General features: G+C 40.7%; 1 pseudogene; it reads left to right on the top strand.

Moving 5' to 3' along the window:
• LOC145030084 (7-deoxyloganetin glucosyltransferase-like) overlaps positions 1-19,329 on the top strand; it is a 65,830-nt pseudogene extending 46,501 nt beyond the window's left edge.
• Positions 19,330-20,563: the final 1,234 nt, after the last annotated feature.

The raw sequence follows: 20,563 nt of genomic DNA, 5'->3' as shown, positions 1-20,563 counted from the left end.
CTACTTAGTGAAAGTGTTTCCTCACCATCATTTTCATGAATCGGAGAGAAACCTTATGACACTTAGATTTAATGGTGTATGTGTTCTTATCCATGTGAATTGTCAAAACCATAGTCACAAGACAAGGATAATGACAAATCTGAACTCATATGGACTGAACTCAATCTTAACTTCTTGCCACCTGGCATCTCAAGGGCCTACCATTGCTTCCAAGTTGTTGTGCAACCAATTGAGAACTCTAAGAACTCAACTTTAACTGGAATGGGCACAGACTATGTCAACACGATAGGTTATAAACCTCAGGTCGTGTGCTAGTGAAGAACTTTAGGTTTTATTCGTGAGTAGTTCTTGAGACTTTCAAGACCTTTAAGACTCCCACTGTCCTCTTGACCTATAAGACTCCCTTGTCAAACATCCAAGAGATAGTGCGGATTCTAATTAAGACAAACACTTCACACAATTGGCCTTAGTTGGTCTTTGTTTTATCCAAAACATCACAACTTACCAATTTCAAATGTACAAGAGTAGAAAGCTTTTACTCTTACATTTGATAAGTGTTTTTAAACCTTCTTAAAGACATGTCACTCAAATTATAATCTTGGAGTATGACTCTAAGACTTGTATTGGAACGAAGTATGACTCATCTTCTTGATTTAACCATTTCAACAATTCAAGATCCCTTCTTCTTAGTCATAAGAATGCACTAAGACTTCCTTAGAGAACTAATTTTGATATGGTTTCTTAATCATTAAGATGATCACAAAACTGATACTAAAGTACTCTCCCATCTTTTCAGATTTGAGAAACTTTTATCTTTCTGCCTAAGTTGATTCTTCTTATTCGCTCTGCCTTACATTGGAACCTTTTCCAATGTCTCAGAGTTACACTTAAGCCTGTAAGTATAATCATATTTACTGAGCTTTAGTAAACTATGACAAATAGTCTTATTAATCTTTTGTGGTGGACTTGACCAGTGCACATGACTATGTACTCGATCCCTTAGTCCATTACTTGACTCATACATCCATGTGAACAAGTAGTTAGTCTTAATTTTTCCAATACTTGAAAGTTCTCATCCATCATGCTATACAACTTGCATGATTCCAAGTCCTGGTCCAATTGAGACTTTGGATTATGAGAATCTTTCCTTATTTGGTAAATTTAGACATTACCACAAATGAAGGAATCAATTTCATATTTCCACTCTTGCTATTAATGGAATCATATAAGCAACAATTTTTCCTCAAATGCCATTGTAAGGATATTTTAAAATAACTAAAATCAAAAAATTTTCTTTTATTTTAAAATTATGAGGAAAAACTTATCCTTACAATCCATATGAAAACTTGTTGTTATCTATTCCTAAGCAAGATCTCATAACTCCTAAGAAGTAGCTCAAGAATCAAATCTTCAAACTATGCGATAGAAATCCATCTACGCGATCTGATTCAACATATTCTTTCTTTAAGTTTCTTCACTTTTTCTTTGATTCTTAAAACATCACCATGTGACCCAGTTACATCATGTATCAGGAATCTCAGAATAGAAACTTAACAGAGTTAGAGTAGTGGACTTTACCTGAAGTAGAGTCAATCTTATTGACTTTAACATCCTTAGGTAAATTTGGGAGCTTCGCAACTAATGACCCTTTCTTTGGCAATATAAACATATGGACCCTTTGATAATGGTACACGGGACTATTACAGACTTAGCCTTTTCTCTTTACCATTTGGTCAACCTAGTTGACTATGGTCAATCCCTTTCCTTGGGACGAGAATGCTTTTTCTGTATTTCCTGTGTCACTATTGTCAATGTCCATTAAGTTTTGAGGAAGTTGATCTTAGCAAACAGATAAGATCATTAAGGGTCTTGTCATAGTCTATTTCATAGGTGTACTAAAGGAACTCACTATGTGACTTAGAAAGTGATTGAACCACCAACTTTCTCAAGACTTTGACACCCAACTCTCCCGGCTTGTCAATATGTGACTACATCTCCAAGATGTGACCACACCTAGACCTTCACTTGCCAATAGGGTTCGAGTGACCTTAAACTTTTCAAGAACTTATGGGCTAGGGAGAATAATTGGAGGAGATGAAAGAAGTATGATTTCCATTGGAACATCATCTTCATTTAGGAAAGCTAGTTTCAAGAGATTTGGGAAGATCATAAATGTCTAAACCAGACATGTTTTGGGAGATATTCAAGATAGTTGATCTTAAAGTCCTTAATATGACACCCAATATGAAATATTAAGGCTAGGACCCATCAAACTATTTTATAACTTAGAAGAGGTATGCCGTAATCGAAGCTATAAAACAATTTGAAGGTAGGTGAATGACGATTCACCAATTTCCACCAAGATAAACGAAATGTATTATTAGGTTTTAATTGGTTTTGAAACTCCTAGATCTTTTAAGATTCATTGAACTGTTCAATGGCATGTTTCAATCTCGAGTGTGCCCTTTAGGTTTTGTGACTGGGATGCCGAGGATCACAAAACAAGGTGTGAAGTAACCATGCAAATTACTTGGTACCCTTAATAAATTACCCCTCAATCGATGTGCCGGTTAACCACACACGCTCCATCGATACTATGATAAATATTAAGTTACCCTTTACCTACCTTGTTAAGTCCAAGTTAGTGTGCCGGTTAACCACACACACTCCACTAACGACTTTGACAAAGTGTAAAGTGTAATTTCATGGATTAGCACCTTATTCACATTTTCCTAAGTAACTAAGATTGGGAATTATTAAGAGTTTAGTTACTTAGTATTTATCATTAATACTTTTAATGAAGGGAGAATTATAGTCCTGTCAAACCCGTTCGGCTAACGACCCTCCACCAGTCAAGCAAGCGGTGGGTGAGAGTGGACACCCATTAAGTTGCCATTTTATAGGCAACAACCTTATACCCACCTTATAGACCGGCTTCGTGAATGAGGCGTACTAGCGGTAAGACCGACTTTACTCTTATACATATATATATTATTAACTTATAATATTATAAAGTATAAGGGTTGAATTTTAACTTTTAAAATTCTAAGGGCTAACTTGGAATTAAAGTATTCATATGAGAAAACTTTACAAATTCCAAAACTTGAGGGCAAGTTTTGAAACTATTCAAAACTAATTAATTCCATAACTTATGTATTTAAAGTAGTTTTAATCCAAAAACTCTTCAAGTTCCATAACTTGTGGACAAATTATGGAAGACTTTAAACTAATAAAGAATTAACTTTTCTTTATTTTATAACTTATGGAATTAATTAAGGTTACATTATTATTTTTTTTTATTTAATGAAGAGACTCTTGGTCCTCCATAACTTGAGGACAAATTATGGAGTCATAACTCCAATTAATTAGAACTAGACTCTTCATTTTTGTAACCTTTGCCAACTTTTATGAGTTTTATGAAACTTAAATGTGACTTTTCATATAACTTGAGGACAAGTTAAAAAAACACATTTTAGAATCAACTCTTAGATTAATTTGGATTGAAAACAACTATTTCATTCAACTTTTCTATTAATCTAAGAAACTCATAAGAACAAGATAATTCAAATCAAACTTTTTCATGTAATTAGTCTAACCTTTAAACTAATACAAAACATGAATCTATTGACAAGTATCTTTGAAATTGGATTAGCATGAACATTACCACAACAAAAACAAGTTTATAAGTTCAAAAACAACTTAGGGTAATGTTCCTAGGCCATTTCTAGCCAAAAAACTCGAAAATATGCTGTCTGGGGTCCAACTCGTCGAGTGCATGAACACAACTCGGCGAGTTGGATGCATTTTGCCTTGGACTCGTCGAGTCCCTTCATGGACTCGGCGAGTCTTCTGGGCTGACAGCATCAAAACTCGATTTTTCAGCTTCTATTGCAGGTATAACAAGAAAACAAGCCTAGGCTCTGATACCACTGTTGGGTTATGAGCATTCTAACACTCCTAAGTGTACATGCAACCCTAAATACCTTGGATCTATGTTTTCTCTATTATACATGCAAATATCAACTTTCCAAGGTATTGTTCTATTCTAGCATACTAAACGTTGAATAACACAAGTTAGAATAACATACCTTTTGTTAGTGCTTGTCTTCATGAAGCTTGAGTGTCTAGTGCCCCAAGTGTGACACCTCAAATGGTTCACACAACACCAAATACACTTGGAATAACTTGAGAGAATTCTACACTTCATGAAATCGGCTAGCCCTTTTGTTACTCTCACTCGTGGCCGATTTTGTCAAGAATAATATCTTTATATAGTGTTACAATTAGGGCAAACCCTAATTGTCATGACTTTCCATTTCCTTGGATCCATGGGTTCAAATACACCATGGAGCATCCATGGAGCATCATATGGGTTTTGGCCCAACTAGATAATCCATGGAGCATTAGCCCACTATATAAGTATGGATGATTTGTACAATCAACCCATATATTTAATTAGTCTTCTTTTGATCACTTAATTAATCCTAGATTAATTCTTGATCAATACTAATTAAATAATCTTATTATTCTTATTATTAATATATTAGAACTTATAATATATTAATAACCATAAGTGTCTTATTTCTCTCATTATAGTCTATCCAAGTGCATGATGCCATGCAACCCAAATGGACCATGCCGGGTCGGGTCAAGTCTTACCAATTATAGTTATGGACTTAGAGATTAATCCAACAGTTTTCCCGAATGAATTACCTGATGGTTTGCCACCTTTACATGACATCCAACATCATATTGATTTACAACCAGGAGCTCAGTTGCCTAATAGGCCACATTACAGAATGAGTCCCGGAGAGCATGAGGAGTTGCGACGATAGGTGGAGGACTTGATTTCAAAAGGTCATGTTCGGGAGAGCATGAGCCCGTGTGCTGTTCCTACTTTGTTGACTCCCAAAAAGGATGGTACTTGGCATATGTATGTTGATAGCCGTGCCATCAATAAGATCACGGTGAGGTACATATTTCCAATTCCTCGACTTGATGACCTACTTGACCAGATTAGCGGTGCCTCTATCTTTACAAAACTGGACTTGAAGAGCGGGTACTATCAGATTTGACTTAGGCCTGGGGATGAGTGGAAGACTGCCTTCAAGACTCGTGAAGGATTGTATGAGTGGTTGGTGATGCCTTTTGGTTTATCAAACACTCCTAGTACATTTATGCGTGTGATGAACCAGTTGTTCAGGCCCTTTATTGGTAAATTTGTAGTCATTTATTTTGATGACATACTTATTTACAGTGCTACTTTTGGTGAGCATGTCAACCATGTGAGACAGGTTTTGACTGTACTTCGACGAGATAGTTTGTATGCAGCTATGAAGAAATGTGTGTTTATGGTTCCTAAAGTTTTGTTCTTAGGGTACGTTGTGTCTGGGGATGGAATACAGGTGGGCGAGTCTAAAGTAGCAGCTATCAGACAATGGCCAACTCCAACTACCATCACTGAAGTTCGAAGCTTTCATGGCCTTGCTTAATTCTATAGGAGGTTTATTCCAAACCTTAGTATTATTATGGCACCGGTGACTGATTGTATGAAAGGGAAGACCTTTACTTGGACCGAAGCAACATAATCAGCTTTCCAATTAGTAAAAGAGAAGCTTACTACATCACCAATTCTTGTATTGCCATACTTTTCTCAAGTGTTTGAATTACACACAAATTCTTCCAAGGTTGGGATTGGAGCAGTTCTAAGTCAAGGAGGACGATCGGTTGCCTATTTTAGTGAGAAGTTGACGGGGCCAAAGCTGTGTTATAGCACTTATGATGTTGAGTTCTATGCAGTGGTCCAAGCTGTAAAGCATTGACGCCATTATCTATTTCATAAGGAATTTGTTTTGTTCACAGATCATGATTCATTAAGACATATTCACAGTCAAGATAAGGTGTCACACAAACATGGGAGGTGGATGTCGTTCTTGGAAAAATTCACTTTTGTGGTGAAACACAAGTCTGGAATGTCAAATCGGGTAGCTGATGCATTGAGTTGGAGGAGTAATTTGCGAGTTTCCATGAGGGTTGGTGTGTAGGGGATGGATGTCCTCATGGAGCAGCTAACGGTTGATCCTTATTTTTCTGTTGTTCTGCAGGGTATACAATCTGGATAGATGTCTGATTTTCTACTGCATGAAGGTTTTCTTTTTCAAAGGCAATCAATTGTGCATCCCTGATTCTAGTCTTCGCCTTCAAATCATTTGGGAGCTGCATGGTGAAGGGCATGTCGGCCGAGATCGCACTTTACAGTTGGTACGGTTATCTTATTTTTGGCCTACAATGCGCAAGAAGGTGGATAAATATGTTAAACAGTGTCGAATCTATCAGGTGTCAAAGGGCACATCTACCGATGCAGGACTCTATATGCCTTTGCCTGTTACATCACAACCGTGGGTAAACATCAGCATGGATTTTGTGTTGGGTTTACCATGTTCTCAACGGGGAAATGATTCAATATTTGTGGTTGTTGATCGTTTTTCTAAGATGGTGCACTTTATTCCTTGCAAAAAGACAACGGATGTAGTTAATGTGGCCCAGTTATTCTTTCGAGACGTCTACCGTTTGCATGGATTGCCGTCTTCTATTGTTTCAGATCGAGACACTAGGTTTTTGAGTCATTTTTTGCGCAGCCTATGGAAAATGTTGAACACTCAGCTCAATTTTAGTAGTGCATATCATCCTCAAACGGATGGCCAAACAGAGGTTGTCAATCGATCCCTTGGTAATATTTTGCGGTGTTTAGTGGGTGATCATGTGAAGACCTGGGATCAGAAGCTTTGTCAAGCTGAGTTTGCTTATAATCATGCTATCAACCAAAGTACTGGATATAGTCCATTCTAGGTGGTCTATTCTGTTCAGCCACGGGGACCACTTGATTTGATGTCACTGCCTGTTTCTAGGGTTGTTCCAAAGAAAGTGCAGGATTTTGTTGGAGGACTGCATGATGTTCATAAGGCTGTTCATGACAACTTGGTCTGAGCTAACTCCAAGTACAAGCAAGATGCAGATAAAAAACCCAAACAAGTTCATTTTGAAGTAGGTGACTTTGTTTGGGCTGTTTTGACTAAAGATCTTTTTTCGGTTGGTGAGTACAACAAGCTGTCAGCTAAGATGTAACACCGTAAATTTCAAGACAAAATTTTCATTTAAAATAATCATTTTATTCTTAGAAACACTTGTTTAAAATCTCATTCATAGTCGATTTACAAAACATGACTCCATTTTCACTTGCATAGAAAACCAGGATCCTCCAAAAATATGACTCTTTCTCTGGTGTGTACAATCAAGCCGGTGTCGTCCCGTGATACTGAAAGAAACCTGAAAAACATCACACAAAACACTATAAGCACGAAGCTTAGTGAGTTCCCCAAAATACCACACATAACACATATTAGCCACTCGAGACTATAACTCTATGGGTCCGTGCACCCAAACTCTGTGAACCCTCAGGTTCTAACTCTGGGAACCTTCCGGTTCCAACTCTATAAACATGCACAACATAAATCACATAGAAATAATGCAGTACAACACATCACGTACATATAGCATACAAATACTCTGATCACATAACTCTGGTTACCTACTCAAGGTAAAGTATAGTGAGAAGACTCACCTGGCAAGTAGAAAGCAGATATCTCCACACTTGAATCTCGAACTCGCCACCGCCTAACACGTAAGGCAAATACTCTCATGAATATAACTCTTGAGACTATAATAAATCCTCTCATAACACCCTCTTATGGGTAAAAGACTATTTTACCTTTCTCTTGGCCCAAAGGCCACATCGCTGACCAAACCCTAAAAGTCAACGGCCAACCCTTGGTCGAAATCAAAGTCCTCAGTCTAAGTCAACCCCCGACTGACCCTACTCGCCGAGTCAACCCTGTGACTCGTCGAGTTCCCATAATTAGAACTTCACTCAATCTGCGACCTAACTCGCCGAGTCACCCCGAGACTCGCCGAGTCCAACAACTCTGAGTCCACTCGCACACGACTCACCGAGTCATCCCTCGACTCACCGATTCTCGACTCAACTAGAGAATATTTGGGACTCTTCGACAAGACTCGCCGAGTCCAAATGGACTCGTCGAGTCCAAGGCTATCTTCAACCTACTCGCCGAGTTGTTCTTCCAACTCGTTGAGTTCCAGGCCATCTTCAAGCAACTCGTCGAGTCGACCCATGTGACTCGCCGAGTACCACCGTTCTGAATCCATTCAGAAGCACTCCAGGCCATGCAATTGATCCAAAACATAGATCTAGCCTCCTACAACCCATCCATCACGTAAAGTGGCAAACTTTACGTGAATCCAAAGAGATCTAAGCCGTTTGCACATTGGGGCTAGGGTTTGGGACATGTAAGCTTCACTAAACACTCCAACACAGGGACTTTCATGCTCTCTGATTCTTCTCCCTTCCAAATCTGAGGTAGCAACCTCAGATCTAACCTCTAGACTTCCCATTTCATCCATAGACAATTTCTCACAAACCCCAAAATGAAGAAACAACATAACAACAGGTCAATAACGAGATATTACCTCTAAGTGATGCCCCAACTGCAATGAAATTCGAATCGAAGCAAATCCCCTTGCTCCAAGCCTTCAATCTTCCCAAAATTCCTTCAACCATTACTTCTCCAAGCTCCAATCCACTCAACAATGGTGCTTCTTCGTGATTTAGGGTTTTCTGGGGCTCAAGGGGTGATAAAGAGGCTGGGAGGAAAACATAGTGATCTTTATATAAGGCTCAACCCCGAGAATTAGGGTTTTCTCCACTCAGCGCCTACTCGCCGAGTCCATTATACTGACTCGCCGAGTTGGCCACTTAACACGCAACCAGGTCGCGACTCTTCTCGCCGAGTCCGCACATGGACTCGCCGAGTCACTCTTTCCCAATTTACTCTTTTAGCCCTTCAACTCTACTCTTGATATTTCGGGATGTTACAATTCTCCCCCACTTAAATTAGGCTTCGACCTCGAAGCCTACAGCAACTTAACTCCAGAAGTACTCCCACAACGTGCCACCTGGCCTTAATCGGACCAGATCTCACAAGGCATACCCATCGAAACTCGAACACACTTTTCCTTTCCTTACGGTGTCCTGACCACTGTCTCGAACCGGGCACCGGATGTACCCTCTGATAACCACACTCAACGATCCGAGAATTACCCATGAAACATCACTGAACCAAATCTCAACAATCACTCAACCCATAAGGGTTAGAAGCCATGAACCATCGGATCCCCGATCCGAATTCCATTCTATCCAATCCGTGACGACAGAAAGGCCCACTCTTCAATCCCAGAGCAACTCTCATGAGTCCTCTTCTTGCAATCAAGCACCCAAGCCGCACCAACCTTCGCACTCTCGGGTTAGGAGAACCCGTCGCACTGATGACATCTCTAACATTCCCAGGAGACACCACCACTACGCACACGACCCTTGATCATAATCAAGCTGGGAGTCCCAGACTCCATCCCTACATCCATCCTGACTCTTGGCTCTACACCCGCAGAATCCCTTCCGCATCCTCAGCAGACATCCCATCATGATGTCATTCCATACCACTGTCACAGACACAATGTTCGACCATCAGACTCCAAATCATCCATTCTCACTACAACTTCCACTTTCGCGAATCGACACTTTCCTCAGCAAATGATGGTCCGACACTTCCTCCCATACAACAGCACAAAGGGTGGCATACCAATGCACTAATGATGGCTGTTGAAATAGGATAACTCAACCAAGGATAAATACGTGCCGCAACACCCTCCGAAATCTAATACACATGCCCGAAGCATGTCTTTGAGCGTCTGAATCGTTCACTCCCTCTGAGGCGTCCTCCGACATCATCAGGATAAGCTCTAGCTCATCACATATCCCTCTTCGAGACTGGGCACCAGGTCAGCTTTTGACTCCACAACTGAGCCTCCAAATGTCACCCAAATCATGATCCAAATATCCCACTAACTTCCTCCCCGTGACCACTATCCCGGCCCCGTGACACGCAAGTCACGAAATTCTCTTTTCCTTATGCAAGAAAGTACAATCCAACCGAGGATCATCTCCACTCTGATCTCTGGTTTCTGTTGCGCATATCCCTTGCCATCTCACCACATTCCCCGACAGAGACGGGGACCCTAGTCTCGCCCCCGGTCCAACATCCAGGCTCCAAAAACTCAATACTAGGGCTACTCAAGCCCAAAACTCTTCCACATCATACACTGATCGGAGAACATTCCATCATCACACTCTCTTGCCATCTAGTGAGCACTACGGCTCCCCGCGGTATCACAGCACCCTCTGACTAGTGAGTACTACGGCTCCCCGCAGTATCACAACACCCTCTGACTAGTGAGTACTACGGCTCTCCGCAGTATCAGAACACCCTCTGACTAGTGAGTACTACGGCTCCTCGCAGTATCACAACACCCTCTGACTAGTGAGTACTATGGCTCCCTGCAGTATCACAACACCCTCTGACTCCACTAGTTCGTGCTCCACAGACTATCATAGGCGGCTACCCATACTCGAAGGCTCTCACTAGATCCATAGATACCTGATATACCACAAGTCGTCTCAACTCAAGATTCACGAATAACTTTGAAATAAGGATATCAATACCCGGATACCTCGGAACACCCCCACCGAACATCACAAGATCCTGCCACAACCACAGATCTCCTGCTCCAAGCACCATATAGATGCAATAATACATTCCCCTTGAACCCCATAACTAGATCTTCATTTTTCCTAAGTTGCAGCTTCGGTGTATTCAATTTCTCAATTGCAATACGAAGAAACGCTAACGCTACGAAATACGCTGATAATTCTCCGAAACCCTTTTTCCCGCCGCTCAAAATCCAAACAAGGATACGCATACCGACCCGGGAGTTAGCTGCCCAAACATTCTTTATCTACTTGCCCCAACACTGACCAATACCAGATTCCTGACTAATAAACACCTATCGTGGAGACATTCATCCTTCTCAAACAAGTACTTCCCGTATTAACTCACTCTGACCCCTTTCCTCGATCACCGACATCTCTGGTCTCATGATTTCTTACCTCATATCTCTATACTCCACTTATAACTGCTCTTGAAAATTCTCTGCCTTCTTACATACGGCACCCGGTTCTCCCCCACTTAGGGATCGAACCATCACCAAATAGCATGCAACTAACCCATAACTATATTCTCCAGCAAAATCGCACCTGCCCCTGGAAAGTGCTACACAACTCCTGATAATCCCCCCTTAAGGAAATGAATCGACCTCATATACTCTGTACCTCTGATGAACTCCTCAAGAACTTCTCGTCACGTCTGCCTCTAGTCGTTCCAAATCTCATACCAATTTAGTACCAAACAACTCAACTGCTCGATAACATCCCTGGCTCATAGACTGAACCATAAAATCATCGTACCCCTCACCTCAACTCATTAACCAACGCTCCAACACCGGGATCATCCCAAGAACAGGAACCCACTCCAAAATTCAACACCCCATGGATAGAAAACTCTCGGCACCGCTGAACTCGACTGAACTCCCCGCTGATACCACTACCGTGCACCCGACTAAACTCAATTAGGTATAGCGTGGCCCTCGACTATCTTAGTCCCAACTGACTATCTGCTCATGATAGATCACTGCCTCGCGGCACACATGCTACCTAATACTCTGGTGGGAAATCATCATCAATGACGACCTGCAGGGTTTACCCCTAAACCCAAAACTAAAACATCATGCTCCTCATTTTTTTTTCACACGTACATAATTAGTACCTCCCCGATCATAGGAGGTGACATCTCCTTTATCGACTGATTGCCCAACTCAGATCGAAATTCTCCCTTCTCACTGACTCCTTACTAAAATACTCTGAGGGGCTCTCGATCTCCCTCTCAAGGGACGCCTCTTCGAACTTACTCGTGACCGAATAACCGGAGAACCACAAACATCATTCACTACGAACCATGGTACTCATTCCATGACATCTCTTCTCAATATGCCCCGGTGTATGGTACCCTAACCATAACATCACTCCCCAATCCGCTCCGATGTATGGTACCCGGACCATAACATCACTCCTCAATCTGCTCTGATGTATGGTACCCGAACCATAACATCACTCCTCAATCTGCCCTGATGTATGGTACTCGAACCATAACATCACTCCTCGATCCGCTACGATGTATGGTACTCAAACCATAACATCACTCCTCAATCTGTTCTGATGTATGGTACCCGAACCATAACATCACTCCTCAATCTGCCCTGATGTATGGTACCCGAACCATAACATCACTCCTCAATCTGCTCCATAGAACCTTCAGAATACTCCCTGTATCAAGTATGGGTCCTCTGCTTTCAGTAGTACGGGCCCATACTACCTGCCACATCTACCCATACTTTCCACACGGACCATCCCAGAGCTTCTAAATAGCTGTTCAACCTGCTCTTTCACCAATCCCATTGCGCGTGCTCGCTCCCCAACGAAATTCTCTATTCTACAAGCGCACTCATCTGGATAGGGTTACTCCCTAGGCTCTTCCGTTGTCCTCCCACTTCTTTGCTATCAGCTGCTGAAGAGCTCCTAATGATGCCAACCATCTACCTCCTGAATATTGTCATATTCACTTGGTAGCTGACTCCCATCATCGAGAGTTCCACAAAGCACAAAGCAAGCAGCATTCGAGCATCAAAGAATACATAGGACTCCCTCTCTGTGATAACTCCACCTTCTCGGCTCATCCTCGAAAGTACCACCGAACTCTGTAACTCTACCCCTCATGGGTTCTAACTGGATACTCTCACTCATCACATACTCAAAAGCATAACACCTATAACAACGAGTCCTAGGCTAAGGCATCACAAATCATGCCACTCTAGTCCTAACATATGAAATACCTAGCCTGTCTCTAGCATGCAATAATATCTCATAAAGTGCATCATGCATATCTCATAACACAAAAATAAGGGTATTTTGGGAAATCACCGTTCGGGCTCTGGCTGATTGTACACACTGCTCCTTCTTGCTTTCTCTTTGAACTTTTATTCATTTTTAAAAAATTATTTCCTTAAAACTTTTCTTACTTCCTCAGTTTGAGTCCAGATTTACCCGAAGGCGCACCCGAATCCCTCAAACCAAGGCTCTGATACCAACTTGTAACACCGTAAATTTCAAGACAAAATTTTCATTTAAAATAATCATTTTATTCTTAGAAACACTTGTTTAAAATCTCATTCATAGTCGATTTACAAAACATGACTCCATTTTCACTTGCATAGAAAACCAGGATCCTCCAAAAATATGACTCTTTCTCTGGTGTGTACAATCAAGCCGGTGTCGTCCCGTGATACTGAAAGAAACCTGAAAAACATCACACAAAACACTGTAAGCACGAAGCTTAGTGAGTTCCCCAAAATACCACACATAACACATATTAGCCAATCGAGGCTATAACTCTATGGGTCCGTGCACCCAAACTCTGTGAACCCTCAGGTTCTAACTTTGGGAACCTTCCGGTTCCAACTCTATAAACATGCACAGCATAAATCACATAGAAATAATGCAGTACAACACATCACGTACATATAGCATACAAATACTCTGATCACATAACTCTGGTTACCTACTCAAGGTAAAGTATAGTGAGAAGACTCACCTGGCAAGCAGAAAGCAGATATCCCCACACTTGAATCTCGAACTCGCCACCGCCTAACACGTAAGGCAAATACTCTCATGAATATAACTCTCGAGACTAGAATAAATCCTCTCATAACACCCTTTTATGGGTAAAAGACTATTTTACCTTTCTCTTGGCCCAAAGGCCACATCGCTGACCAAACCCTAAAAGTCAACGGCCAACCCTTGGTCGAAATCAAAGTCCTCGGTCTAAGTCAACCCCCGACTGACCCTACTCGCCGAGTCAACCCTGTGACTCGTCGAGTTCCCATAATCAGAACTTCACTCAATCTGCGACCTAACTCGCCGAGTCACCCCGAGACTCGTCGAGTCCAACAACTCTGAGTCCACTCGCACACGACTCACCGAGTCATCCCTCGACTCACCGATTCTCGACTCAACCAGAGAATATTTGGGACTCTTCAACAAGACTCGCCGAGTCCAAATGGACTCGTCGAGTCCAAGGCTATCTTCAACCTACTCGCCGAGTTGTTCTTCCAACTCGTCGAGTTCCAGGCCATCTTCAAGCAACTCGTCGAGTCGACCCATGTGACTCGCCGAGTACCACCGTTCTGAATCCATTCAGAAGCACTCCAGGCCATGCAATTGATCCAAAACATAGATCTAGCCTCCTACAACCCATCCATCACGTAAAGTGGTAAACTTTACGTGAATCCAAAGAGATCTAAGCCGTTTGCACATTGGGGCTAGGGTTTGGGACATGTAAGCTTCACTAAACACTCCAACACAGGGACTTTCATGCTTTCTGATTCTTCTCCCTTCCAGATCTGAGGTAGCAACCTCAGATCTAACCTCTAGACTTCCCATTTCATCCATAGACAATTTCTCACAAACCCCAAAATGAAGAAACAACATAACAACAGGTCAATAACGAGATATTACCTCTAAGTGATGCCCCAACTGTAATGAAATTCGAATCCAAGCAAATCCCCTTGCTCCAAGCCTTCAATCTTCCCAAAATTCCTTCAACCATTACTTCTCCAAGCTCCAATCCACTCAACAATGGTGTTTCTCCGTGATTTAGGGGTTTATGGGGCTCAAGGGGTGATAAAGAGGCTGGGAGGAAAACATAGTGATCTTTATATAAGGCTCAACCCCGAGAATTAGGGTTTTCTCCACTCAGCGCCTACTCGCCGAGTCGGCCACTTAACATGCGACCAGGTCGCGACTCTACTCGCCGAGTCCGTACATGGACTCGCCGAGTCACTCTTTCCCAATTTACTCTTTTAGCCCTTCAACTCTACTCTTGATATTTCGGGATGTTACATAAGAAGATTGGACCAGTGGAGATTGTGGAGAAGATTAATTTCAATGCCTAGCATCTACAGTTGCCAAGCCACATTCATTGTTCCGATGTTTTCAATGTAAAGCATTTGCTTCCTTATTATGGGGATTCTTCTGATGATGACCATGGTGCACATTCGAGGTCGAATTTTGTCTACCCAGGAGGGGATGATGCGGGTCCTAGTGTGGAGGATCGGGCCCTTGCGTTCCTAGAGGCCCACGATCGTGTGATTAAAGGGGCTTCACGGAAATGGTCATAACTTTGGCAACAAATCTCTGTTTTGGGCCTACGACAAGTCAAATCGAAGTTTGGAGCAAGGAGCACGTCTAGATAAGTGCCCAAAGGGGACTTACCCATTTTTGAGTCCAGAAATCGCCTTCTAAATGGAGTTATGAACAATTTTGTTATTTTTCCTTAATTTTTAGGTTTTGTTTTTGGGTTTGTATTTGGCCCATGGACTTTTAGGGTTTCATTTTAATTTCTGCTTCTTATTTAACTGTTTTTGATGTAATTTGGATGGTCGATCATCAATTTTATGAACTTTCGATTTTCTCCCAAATTCTGTGTGTGTTAACCCATATTTTGAAGCCAATCCCACGGTATTCGTAGAATCAACGTGGTTTTGAAGAGATTGTCCTGGTTATTCTTTTAGAATCAACAGGTTCATTCTTGGTTATCTTTGTGTTGTTTTTTTTGCGCTACATCACCTTCATCAACACCAAATTCAACCATCACCGTCTGTAACGCCCGTAGATCCGGGCTAGTCAATTTAGAGACGATGGGCGTCAAAAATGGATTTTTGATGAAATATTATTTAGAATGAATAATCTTAACTAAGTTATAGTACATGTTACAAGGTTTCCGTGTATATAAAGAATGCTGAAATCCGAGTTATAACGAAGAAGTTATAACCTGTCGAAGTTTTGCGATAGAACCAGCACGACATACGTAAATAGTGAATTTACGTTAGAGCGATATTTAGCCTTAGAGATCTAAATGAAAGTCGTAGAGTTCGTTAAACCGTGAGCGTGCATAAAAAGAACGTCCAAATCTGACTTCGTATGATGAAGTTATGATTTTTCTAAGTTTCAGCTTAGTAGTATGCAGTCCGAATATTCGATTTGAGATCGAGTGGTTTTTAGCCGAAACAATCTAAACGAGAATAAAAAATCTTGTCAATTGTAGTGATATGATAAAAAGATAGGCAAAAACGGACGTCGGATGAAGAAGTTATGAATTTATAACAGAGTTTTCCTGTCTCGGCCTACTAAAAATAATATAATAAAAATAAAGTCAAAATTAGCCAACGGAGTCTAAATGAAAGTTGTAGAGCATAATCTCACCTACGCGTAGATATAAAGAATGTCAAAAACGGAGCTCGTATGCAAAAGTTATGAATTTTTGAAGATTGTGGCACGCATACCAAAGCTTATCCGAAGATTACGCCAAGCGTACTCTATGTACGCCCAACGTACTCCAAAATTACGTCCAGCGTAATCCCAGACCCTACAGCCTATAAATAGAAATCGAGATCAACCATTTACTCTTTTTCAAACTCTTTCTTCTCCTTAGTTTTTGCCTTGATTTGTGTGCCAATCATATCCCAAAGCCCCGGTATCATTCTCGAGCCCCGAAGCAAGATCCGAAGCCCCGAGGATCCCGAAGAGCGTTATTCCCGAGCTGAAGCTCTGCCCGCAAGGAGCCCGGTTTTGGTGAAGATCCTCAAGATCTACCCAAGAATACTACTTCTACAAGTCGTAGTGTTGTCCGATCATCTTCTAATCAAGTGAGGGTATAGTTACTTTCTTCTAACACATAAGTATGAAGTATTTGCTATGAAATACGCGCTATGTGTTTGTATATTGTTGTTTATTTGAGATGTTGGTGGAATGGATGTTTTATATAGTTTTTAAATGAGTTAAATTGTATATGTATTATATATCTACAAATATGTTGAGTAGAACATGGGTAGATGAGATAGTTGGTGTGTGATAAAAGGATGAGTTGGATAATGAGCTCAAGAGGTTAGTTTTAGATCCGTGAGTAGATTAGATCAAGAGGTTAGTTTTAGATCCATGAGTATGGATTAGATCAAGAGGTTAGTTTTAGATCCGTGAGTACGGATTAGACCAAGAGGTTAGTTTTAGATCCGGGAGTATGGATCAGGTAAAGAGATAAACTTGCTATTAGTCTGGGAGTATGGATTAAGACTAAGTTAATTTTCCCTAGTCCGGGAGTATGGATTGGGCACAATTATAGACCCGGGAGTATGGATCAGACATGGATTAAGACTAAGTTAGTTGTTTCTAGTCCGGGAGTATGGATTGGGTACAATTATTGATCCGTGAGTATGGATCAGTGGAAAAGGTTAGTTTTAGATCCGTGAGTATGGATCAGGTGAAAAGGTTATTTTTAGATCCATGAGTATGGATCAGGTGAAAAGGTTAGTTTTAGATCCGTGAGTAGGGATCAGGTAAAGAGGAAAATTTTAGACACAAGAGTTTAGATCGTGTCGTTGTGAGGGTCGATGGGGTGGGATAAGAGTTGCCTTTATATGGTGAAATTGTACAAGTTTGAATGTTCCATATTTATAAATATATGATATAACATTGTGGGATGAAACCCCTATATGCTCACCAGGCTCCCAAGCCTGACCCACTCAGTTTTCTTTGTATCACAGGTATCAATACGAAGACATATTTAACTGAGAGATTAAAGGAGATGTAAATCATTAGTGTAAATAAATGTAAGTTCTGTTTATGCTTATGTGTATGTATCGGAACATGACATCCCGAGATTTTGTTATATAATGAAAATACTTTTCTTTAAGAAATGCTTTGATAAATTCTTATCATATTTTGTTTTGGGGACAAATTCCGCAACAATTTTCTTTAAACGATTACTCTAATTTTAAAAACAAAGCATAAACAAATCGGTCTTTTCTGGCCGTGAAATTGGGGATGTCACACCAACTCATCTGCTCTAAAGGCCCGGAATCCATCCAAGGCTTGCCGGATTTCCAATTCCAAACCATCCCCAACGGCATGCCTGACTCAGATCGAGACGCCACTCAAGACATACTGATGCTTTGTGACATGACCAGAAAGACATGTTTAGTTCCGTTCAAGGAGTTGTTGCAGAAGTTGAACTCGTCGGCCGGAGCCCCAGCAGTCAGTTGCATCGTCGAAGATGGCGTGATGAGCTTTGCGATAAAAGCTGCTAAGGATGTGGGCATTCCGTAGGTTCCGTTTTGGACTGCTTCGGCATGTGCTTTCATGGGTCTTTTGCATTATCGAGAGTTCATCAAAAGAGGAATTGTTCCTTTTAAAGGTTAGCAAATGTGTATTTGTTTCAAACTTTTCGTCTTTTGATAATCGTATCTAAACTGTGTTACTATGTAGATGACAAGTATCTAACAGATGGAGCATTGGAAAAAACAATCGATTGGATCCTGGGGATGAGCAATATTCGTTATAAAGATGTTCCAAGTTTCATTAGAACAACAGATCCCGATGATATCATGTTGGATTTCATGGGGGAGGAGGCTCAAAATAACTTGAATGCTCCAGCGATCATCTTTAACACTTTCGATGCATTAGAGCACAAAGTATTAGAAGCCATTACATCCAAATTCAATTACCCCAACATTTTCACAATTGGCCCTCTTCCTTTACTAGCCAAATACGTTCCAGATGATAGTTTACTGAATTCGAGTTTATGGAAGCCAGATTCCTCATGTTTGCAATGGCTAGACCAGAAGAAAGAAGGATCTGTTATCAATGTCAATTATGGAAGTGTGACTACGATGACTGACAAACATTTGATCGAGTTTGCATGGGGTTTAGAAAATAACAAGCAATCGTTCTTATGGGTGGTTTGACCAGATGTGACGATGGGGGATGAAGAATTCTTGAAGGAGACGAAGGATAGAGGACTCATGGTGAGTTGGTGCGCACAAGAGCAGGTTCTTGCCCATCCATCGATTGGTGCATTTTTAACACATTATGAGTGGAATTCTACGATTGAGAGCATATCGGAAGGTGTTCCGGTGATCTGTTGGCCTTTCTTCTCAGATCAACAAACAAATTGTCGATACTTTTGCATTGAATGAGGGATTGGGATGGAGGTTAATCATGATGTGAAGAGAAATGAGGTTGAAGTTCTTGTTAAGAAGATGCTTCAGGGGGAGAAAGGAAAGGAGATGAGAATAAAGGTGAAGGAGTGGAAAAGGAAAGCAAAAGAAGCGACTGAAACTAGTGGTTCATCGTATAATAACTTCCAACGGTTTATCACTGATGTCATGCTTTCAGGAGAATTTCCTTATGTTTAATTAACAAAATGTGTAACAAATTCGGCAGGCTTGATTTTAAATCTTGTGCTTGTCGAAGAAAATCACTTTTGCTTGTGAATTTTTTTTTATTGTATTGTTTTCGATGTGTAAAAGAAACCACACTAGCATAATTCTTATTTTAAGTGTGCTTCAATCGTACCTTTTGTAATTACTTTTATTTTTTGTAAAAATCATCTTCTAACCATTTTGTGTTAACACTCGCAACACTTTTTATCCGACAACAATTTGTTTTTTTGTAGACTTCGGAGTTCAAATCCTCTACGCGTGTTCTGTTTGGGGCATCACTTAGGCTGTGTTTGGCACGCTACAGTTAGCTGATAAGCTAGCTTATTTTTCGAGCTTTTTTATGTTGTCGTGTTTGATTAATTATAGAAACACATATTCTTACATGTTTTTTTATGTAATTTTATATATTTCAGCTAGCTTTTCAGCTAGTTTTACCAAACATAATTTTTTATCAGCTAGCTTTTCAGCTATCAGCTAACTTTTTATTTACCAGCTAGCTTTTCAGCTAGTCCGCCAAACATAGCCTTAATATCTCTCTTCTAACATCTTCCAACCTAAACCCAAAAAACAAAGTTGAATACAACCAATAAAAAAAAAGGCGCTACATACTATTCTTCCTACATCTCGTTATCGATCGCAAGAAGCAACCTCCTTACCGTCGCACCTCCCACCGACGTTCACTCCTCCCGGCGCAACTCCTAGCGGTCGCCCTCTCCTTCTGGCATCGGCGGTTTTTGGAGTTCGGTAAGTGTTTTTTTTCTTTTTTTTTTGTTGGAGGCAACGATTCTACTTTGGTTTATATTGAGTTTTTCGATTTTTTTTTGTTGGAAAACTTCATCTTTCATGCTTCGTCTTAATTTTTCGATTTTTGGTTGTTGATATCTTTGTTCTTGCTTAATCTTTATGCTAATGTTATCAAATCTTTGATGGTGTTGTTTTTATCTTGATTAATGATAAGTTCTTGCAGCAATGTCTTAAATTTATGCTTAAACGTCACATATTCTGCTGAAATGTCATTAATGGATGTTGAAATGTCATAAAGTATTGTTGAATTGTCATGAATTATTGCTGAAATGTCATGAAATGTTGTTGAAATGTACCAACTTCATTTAATCTGAATATTTCGGGATATAATAGGAGGCTACGACGGGTCTTCGAAAAAACCAAACAACACCTAAGTCTTAACAATGCTATACTTGTATTCTTT

Source organism: Lactuca saligna, chromosome 2, assembly GCF_052625555.1.
Source record: "Lactuca saligna cultivar CGN05327 chromosome 2, ASM5262555v1, whole genome shotgun sequence".
NCBI classification, from domain to species: Eukaryota; Viridiplantae; Streptophyta; class Magnoliopsida; order Asterales; family Asteraceae; genus Lactuca; species Lactuca saligna.
The sequence above is the reverse complement of the archived record's forward strand: the minus strand, read 5'-3'. Positions and strand labels throughout refer to the sequence as shown.